The sequence below is a fragment of the Amblyomma mixtum genome, chromosome 2 (genome assembly GCF_055824585.1).
Source record: "Amblyomma mixtum isolate Tamu chromosome 2, ASM5582458v1, whole genome shotgun sequence".
Classification (NCBI taxonomy): Eukaryota; Metazoa; Arthropoda; class Arachnida; order Ixodida; family Ixodidae; genus Amblyomma; species Amblyomma mixtum.
Genome location: NC_143013.1, coordinates 15547990 through 15556356, shown reverse-complemented (window position 1 = coordinate 15556356; position 8367 = coordinate 15547990). Strand labels below are relative to the sequence as shown.

The window sequence follows — 8367 nt, the reverse complement described above, 5'->3', positions numbered from 1 at the left end:
CGACCTCTTCTGCTTGTGTTGCACTGCGGGCTCTGAAAGTTAGGCCGTTAACTGTGTTGCTGTTGTGAACTACCGCGGCCGTGTACCATCCCCCGTGGTGAGGGCCGGAGGCGTCCACGTAGTATACACCTGTTTTGTTGCCATAATATCGGGCTAGCGCTTCCGCTCGTGCCAGGCGCCGACCATTATGGTCTTCATGTGACATGTTTGCTGGAAGAGGCCGCACGTGGAGGGCACGTCTCCACAGTTCCGGGATGCGAAACCTGTCTTCCATTGGAGGGGTGTGTTGGATATGGAGTCGAGCAAGAAGGCGGCGACCCGACTCCGTTAGCGACAAGCGCGTGTACTGGTTTGTAAGGTGCGCCTCCCGGAGTTCCCGGAAAGTATTCACCACCCCAAGAGCCATAAGCCGGCTGTTTGAAGTAGTGATGGGGAGGTCAAGGGCACGTTTAACAATTTTGCGAAGGATGACCTCAAGGGCGTCCTCCTCTTGTTTCCGTAGGTGGAGATAAGGAGTCGAATAGAGAATTCGACTAGTTACGAAGGCGTTTGCCAGCCGCAAGGCATCCTTACTTCGTAACCCTCCGCGTTTGTTGGAAACCCGGTGGACCATGCGGCCCACCTGGTCCCCCACCTTACGGAGTTTGGCCAATGTAGTGTCTGGCCGCCTGTGTTTGTGGATGTAGAGTCCGAGTACCCGTATCTCATCACTTTCGCGTATGGGACCACTCTCAAGAGACAGAGATATTTTAGTTGTGCACTTCTGTGAGGGGCGGAGGTGCACAAATTCCGATTTTTGAGGGGAACATTGAAGACCGCAGCGGCGGGCGTAGCGGTCTACTATCGTCGCCGCTGTTTGCAGCCTGGTTTCAATGTCTCCTGTGCTGCCCTGCGTGGCCCACAGAGTGATGTCATCGGCATACAGGGCGTGCTGCACGCCGGCGACACCACTCAGCTGGGCCGGCAGGTGCATCATGGCCAGATTGAAGAGCAGCGGGGAAAGTACCGCGCCTTGAGGGGTTCCCCGCGTGCCGAGTAGGTAAGGACCATGGTCTCTATCTTGAATTCGAATGTAGGATTGACGATCTATTAAAAATTGGCTTATGTATTGGAATGTATTGAGGCCACAGTCGGTGCGACTTAGGTTAGTGAGTATGATCTCATGTGTTACATTGTCAAATGCCCCTTTAAGATCCAAGGCGAGTACTACCCGGTCATTATGAGGGCATTCGAGGGGGTCAAGGACTTCCCTATTGAGTTGCAGGAGGACATCCTGTGCGGATCTGTGTGGGCGGAATCCGAACATGGTGCTCGCAAAGACTTGTTTGTTTTCAAGATATGTAGATAACCGATCCCGCACCATCGTCTCCATTAGTTTGCCCACACATGAGGTGAGAGAGATGGGGCGGAGGTTATCTGTGTCAATTGGTTTGCCAGCTTTAGGAATAAAAGTGACCAAAGCCGTTTTCCATTCGATTGGCAGGGGGGTGTCCCCGCGCCAAATCGCATTGACGTATTCCAGGAGGGACTGGTATGCCAAGTCGGGCAGGTTCGTCAAAAGCTTGACGGTGACCTTATCCCGTCCTGGCGCAGTGTCCCGTTTCATTTTGGCGAGAGCCGCCCGCAGATCATGGAGCTGGAAAGATTGATCCAGCTCCGTGTTCTCTCTGCCTGCATAAGAGTACGCAGATCCACGGGGGTCTTGGGCTGTACACAGATACTGGTCCCGAAGTTTCTGTGCCAGTTGAGTCGTGTTGCCAGAAAAAGCGTGCAGGGCTCGGTGCAAATGTTTTTGTGTTTCGGTTCGTGTTTGTGTTGGGTCGATTAGGGCTCGAAAGAGACTCCACGTGTTTCGGCTGGACATTTGTCGCGCGGCCGTGTTGCATCTATCTACCCAGTTGGAGTAGGCGAGTTGGGCCGCGTACTCTGCCGCTTTCTGGGTAAGCTCGGCAATTCGGGCTTTAAGCTTTCTATTGTGTTTCTGGCGTCGCCAACGGCGGACGAGGCTGCGACGGGCTTCCCAGAGGTGTAGAAGGTGGTTATCCACGTCCGTGACCGCCTCTGAGAGCTGGATGTGTGTTTCATGCGAGGAAAGGTGTGCCAGCAGCTGTTGGGACCATGCTGTGTAGCCTTGCGCGGAAATGGGTGTATTATCAAGTGAGTTAAAATTTTGCCTGAATTTCGTCCAATCTGGGATATGGGCTTGTGTTCTGGGACGCTTGAGGGGGCGTGTGCGTAGTGTAGTGTTAATGATGCAGTGGTCGCTACCGAGGGTCTCCTCGGTGTTGAGCCAGTCTGCGTGTCGTATGTTGCGAGTGAAGGTTAAGTCCGGACACGTATCCCGTGTCACGGAATTTCCTAGCCGGGTTGGGTGGACAGGGTCCGTGTGGAGGGTGAGGCCCAACGTGGACGCAAGCTCCGCCAGCTTACGCCCGCGCGACTCCTCCTTGCGATACCCCCACTGCTGACTGGGAGCGTTAAAGTCGCCCACAATCAGCAGGGGATCGCGGCCCGCTACTCTTAGCGCGCGGCTAAAGAGGTCCGCAAAAGTCACTCGCTTTAGTTTGGGAGAGCAGTACACGTTGGGTATATGCAACGGTGGGTCCCTGCGGCGGACTGGTAGGAGGGTCACCATTACATAAGAGTACTCTAGTTGGAGGTCGAGATCCACTAGGTTGGCTGTGTAGTCTTTGTGAACGAGAAGACAAGACGCGGGATCCTGTTGGAACGTCGTGTAATTTGAAATGGTGGCGCCCAGGCCTGGCTCTTGGAGGGCAACCACGGCTGGTAAGGACTCGAAAGTTTCAAGGTAGAGGCGGAAATTGGCCCGCTTAGTGCGGTCCTTAAAGCCTCTACAGTTCCACTGTGTTATTGAAGTTGACATGGCCGAATTGGATATGGCGGAACTCCTTTGATTAAGGTGTCTCGCCATGATTTAAAATTCTTGGGGGGGAGGAGGAGGGATTGGCTGCCTCAGAGCCAGCTACTTGCGCCATCAAGGGGGTGATGACGGAAGGAGCGGGGCAGCTGTCCTCATTGTCCGAATCAATAATCAGACGGTTGAATTTTGAAGGGCGGGATACGTCCCTAATGGGTCCCGTCCGACGGAGGAGGCGGGGGTTGTCCGAGATGTGTTTTGAGACCACCGCGGGGACGGCAGATTTGACCTTTGTCAAGATCTGGTCCATGGCGGTCTCGATCATATATCGCAATTTAGAGGTTAAGCGCTCCTCCATCGCAGAGATGGCTGTCACGAGGGCAGGCGAGATCTCCGCGTCGCTCTCCATTGCGTCCGAGTTCTGCGGGCTCGGTGCGGCGGACGCCAATTTTGACTCTAAATTTTGAATTTTGTTGAGCAAAAGCTCATTCTGTGCCCGGAGCACGTCTATCTGTTTTTTGTACTCCGCGTCGAGTGCGGAGACGGTTACAGGAAAGGGTGAGGGATGGGAGGAAGAGGAGGCGATCTTAGCCCAGCTGCTCACCTGTTTGTCGTGTTGAGGCGCTGATGCCCGGGCGTCGGCAGCGCCAATTGTCTTGAGGGCCGGGAAGTGGCCAGTGTCTCTGCCGCTGGGCGGTGGAGGCGCCGTCTTCTTCCCGGGCGCTGGCTTCACCGACGGTGAAGAAGGTGACGATGTCTTGTGGTCGGTGCCGTGAGCACCACGCGGCGTTCCGCCACCGGCACCTGGCTTTGAATGACTTGGCTGCTTGCCAGGTCTCTGGTTTTTTGGCACCTCTGGGCGTTTAGCCTTGGGGCCATACACCTTGAGCTGCCGGAATTTTTCCGTGCAGTCGCGGGAGTTGGTAGCGTGGGCTTGCCCACAGACTGCACAGGACAGAGTACATTCATGCGGCGCCTTGACTCCGTCGACGGTCGGCGCCGTTTGGCCACACAGGCCGCACTTTTCATCCGGGCAGGGGCAGGTGTCTGCTCGGTGGCCCACAGTGCCGCACCGCACACAGGCCGGAATGGTTCTCTTGTACGCACGCACAAGGGTCACCTCAGAGTTATAGTGCACATATCGCGGCACCACTTTTCCCACGAAGGTGAGCGACGCGACGTCGGATTTGCCAAGCTTGCGAATATCGGCAAGCTCTCCAGCACGCCACTGGATCTTGTTTTGGAGGGACTCACTGGTCTCGTGCTTGGCCACGGTGATGACGCCGCGGCACACGTCTCCAGTGAGTTTCAACTGGCCGTACATAGAGAGCTGGCCCTTCGGTGATGTTAGTTGAAAATCCCGCAGAAGCTTGTCCGCGACGTGCGGCTCTCTGGTGCCTGCGACGATGAGGTTTTGCTCCCATGTGGGGAGCAGGCTGAGGGATGCTGCGGCCTTGGCGCCCAGGTAGGCCGCGAACGCTGCTCCCAGCTCGCCATGTTGGTAGACATCCCTCAGAGCGACGGTCACCCGGGGCTTCAGGATGATCACGATGTCTTCTGGATGAAGACGCGGCAGTGGCTTTGGTTTCCAAGAGGGTCCCGTCTTAGACTGGGCCCCTCTGTGAAGCGCTGCAGCGCGCGCAGCAGCGTTGTCCCGTGTTGAGCGGCCTGCCGACGTGGCGTCCGCTTTCTTCGAGGCGGCGTCCCGCTTGCGGGAGCGGCGTTCCACTAGTTTGAAGAGCCTCGGGTTCTCGATGGGCGCAGAATCCGGACTCTCAGGCGTTGGAGCTGAGGGAACCTCGGACCAGGCCATGGCGTCCGGGTCGTAGCCGCGTTGTACTTTTTGGGCAGCCATCTTGACACGGGTGGGCGACTCACTCACGGCCGAGCGTCGGCGTAGGCGTTAGGCCTAGCGCCGTCGCCACGAAACGCGTGAGGATCGGCCCTAAAATGCGTAAATGTTGCCCCACCTGTGTGTGAGTGGTGTCCACAGGTAGCTGTCGACTTCGCGAAGACAGACGCGGCTGCGTTGACGGGGTTCCGGCCGAGGAACCGTGGCTCCAGCCAAAAGTTGGCGGGTCAGTCGGATGTGCCGACACCCTTCCGCTCTCTGCTGTGCATCTTCTGATGGAGCGTGATGGCTTGCAGTTTTTCCAGTGACTTTAGTTTTTCCCATTTCGGTCACCGCTCGCATGCTCCGCTTTACTTTTGGTGCGCCTGTATATGCATTTTATCGGCTGTGCTGCAGTAAGTGGCACTTGTTCGGCCTCCCGATAGGTACACTGCTGCATAGTCCATTGACAACATGGCTGCGCTCAGGAGGCTTAATTTGTTATGGTCTTCATAAACCAGAGACAGGGGATTGAAGGTGAGGACTCCAGGGCTGGACTCGCTACTTCTCTCGGCTTGGCTAAGAGTGGCGAACTGCTGTCAGGCAGCCCAACTATTCGTGAATCTGGTGTAAAGATAGCGGTTCTTAAGCCGTCACGCAGAAGTTCAGCACCAGTGTAGGAGGAACACGTGTAACACTGACAAACATTGCTGCTACTCCCGATACAGCATGTGGTAATCTAGATTAATGATGGCCCCTGGACATGATGTTTGAACAAAATTCTGCCCTCTGTATCTTTGCTCCCTTTGAAAGAAGACTTCATTTAAACGGCTTTTCGGGGCATTCAGGACGATGCAATGTAGGAGAGTTGCTGTTAAAAGTAAACCGCTGCCTCTACACCCGCAAACGCTCACTGTTTGAGGAAAAAATTTTTACCAGGGGCCAGGGGGCCAAGCCAACTAAGGTCCGAGTCTTCTGTTTTGATTAGTCATGCGATGGTGTGACGTATTCGTATGCTACGAGTATTTTCGTACTGAGCGAGACAATCCTGTAGCGCAAGGGGATAGGGGTTTTATTGTTTCGCATATAATGTGAAAAAAATTCAGTCAACGGTGAAAGTAAGCCCGCTCCAGCGATGTTATTGCGGTATGAATGCCAATCAAATAATAAAATACGGCAATGGCTGGAGAGAAACTTTGAGGGAGGAGAAAAAGCAAAAATATAATAAAAGGGCGAATTGCTTGGCAGGCCAGAGAAAACAACCAACAAGCTGAAATACAGTCTGTCGAAAACACACACAAGCAGGAAAGCCGACCCAGAGCTTCAACCGTCACTAACCACCTTCAAGAAAGCGCCACTGTTCCGAGGAGACCAAGGCTAGCAGCAGACAGAAAACAAAAGAAGTCAGAAATAAGGGACCACCAAATACGTGAGACGATTGGCGAGATATGGACAGATTTAATGATGCTGGGTTTTTTTGGCGCAAGGGCATATACGCCAAAAAGCGCATATGGACAGATTTCTTGGTCTACCGGAGGCGTCAGTGGTGTTAGTGAATGTGAAGTGACAGTCAACTGCGTGATTGTGCCCGTGCCTGCCTTGTGAGAGTGCAGTGTTGGCTTGGCTGAGTTGGAAGATGGATAAGGGCGGTTTCACATGCTGCGACTAGAACGAAAATAGTCAACCTAGTCGGTGACGCCGCAGTGCGATTTTCGGTCAGAGCTTTCACATGCAACGCGTACGCAGCGAATTCGGTCGGAGGGACACGCAAGGTTGCTCGATGTTCGCATGGGCAGCCCACGATTAAATGCGACAGAAACGCTGCACGGAATGTGGTGATGACGTTATGACCAGCGTGTCTTTAGATGCAAGGCAATATTTCGTATGGTTTGATTAGAATAAACAGTCTTGCTTCCACCCCGGCAACAGCTCCCACGTGACCCCACGTCACACGCCGTCTCGGCGGTTCCCGTTGGTCAGTCGCAGAGCGAACACACCCACGCTGCGACTGAATTCCAACCGGACGGAAGTCGATCGCAGGCCGTCTTCTGCGATTAGACCGACGGCCCTCTCCAGTCGCAGACCGGCACAATTCGCAGCGTCGCAGGCGAAAATTGCATCATGCATGTGAAACGGCCCTAAGAAGGGCATTCTGAAAGCCGACCGACCGATTGACCGAGTATGTGAGTGGCGTCGAAGTCCTACAATCTACAATGCATTTCTGCATTGTAAAGAAGGCTCCCGCCCATTTGCCTTCGCCTGCGCCAAAGCGAATGCCTTTACGTATACTGTAAACGACTTAATTTTCGCCAGTTGAATATTCCGCGAATTCGGACAAAGTCGCAAATCAGAATATTTTAGCAGCGCTTAATTTAGCGAAAGCAGATGTGATAGGCCTCTTAGCGCTCCATTTGTACAAATTTTTCGCATAGGCAATTTTTCGCGAATTCAGCTTGATTCGCGAAAAACGCGAAAATGAGGTCCTCGCGAAAATGAAGTCGTCAGAGGTACACCGATCTTGAACTTGCTCCCACAAATATGCAACGAGAGGCTAATGCTGTTGCGCGCGGTTTCCAGCGTGAATTTATTTTCCACGCAATTTGCCTCTTTTTTTCTCTCTCTCTTCCAACATGTGCTTCGAGTAGGTCACAGCCATCTCCCGTGCCACGCCAGCTCTCTGTCTATACCCGAGCAGAAAAGGAGCCATGGCTAGAGGCGACGTTGCCGATCTTCTCACTCCTTCCACCGGTGGTCGCAAGTGGGACTGCAGCACTTGTACAAGGTGGTCATGGGCTCGTCCGCCGACCGCGTCTGGGCCTGCGTGAAGTAGGCCCGGTCGTGTCCGCACTTGGGACACTTCTCCTGCGTCGAGTCCACGTTCTTCCAGATGTCAGCGTCGTCCACGATGGCGTCAAGTTCCTTGAGCCGCTGGTAGAACCGGCAGCTCATTTTCCCCCTGATCTTGTGCGTGTAGGGGCACGTGCGGCAGGCGAACTGCACGCCTTCCTGGTCTTTGGTCGCGCCGAGCCGGTTGGCGCAGTTTGGGCAAAACCGCAGCATCTCGAGGGAAGCAGCTATGTCTCCGGCGCGTCGCCAAGGACAACGCTGCGCAATCAAGAAAAGGGAACATACACTCCGCCTCGGTTTCAGCTGCAACACGCAGTACTCGGTTGGAGTTCTCTTCGTGAAGCCGTGGGACCCGATGGTGCTGAGGAGTTAAACATTTTAATGCCAATACAATAGAGAGCGCATAACGTTTCCTGTCCTGTATATACTGCTTGGGTTCTGTGTATCACGGCAAATTCAACTCCAACGAAGCACCAACCTGAAGCCCCTTTAGTACATCCCCCCCCCCCCCCCCCACACACACACACACATCGTGGGCGACGTGTGGGCAAGCATGAATAGGACAGTGCAACATTCGAGTGCAAAAAGCGCAAAAACGTACACCGCGGCCATAGTAGGATACATGACATCGGTCACCGCTCACTCTGTCAAGAAACGAAACGATCAGTTCTGCCAGCGCGTAGCGCACCGTGGCCCCAACCAGCCAACGAAACGTAGAGCTCCTTTGATCTCGCCGAAGGAGCATGATGGCTGATTTCGAAAGAATACCTACCTGCCTTAATGCTGCCCCTTCTTTGAGTACCGCTGTGCA

At 54.4% G+C, this 8367-nt stretch overlaps 1 pseudogene; it reads right to left on the bottom strand.

Annotated features, from left to right (window-relative positions):
• Nucleotides 1–7442: 7442 nt before the first annotated feature.
• LOC149358517 (DNA-directed RNA polymerase III subunit RPC10 pseudogene) lies at nt 7443–7936 on the bottom strand (annotated as a pseudogene).
• Between the last annotated feature and the right edge of the window lie 431 nt (nt 7937–8367).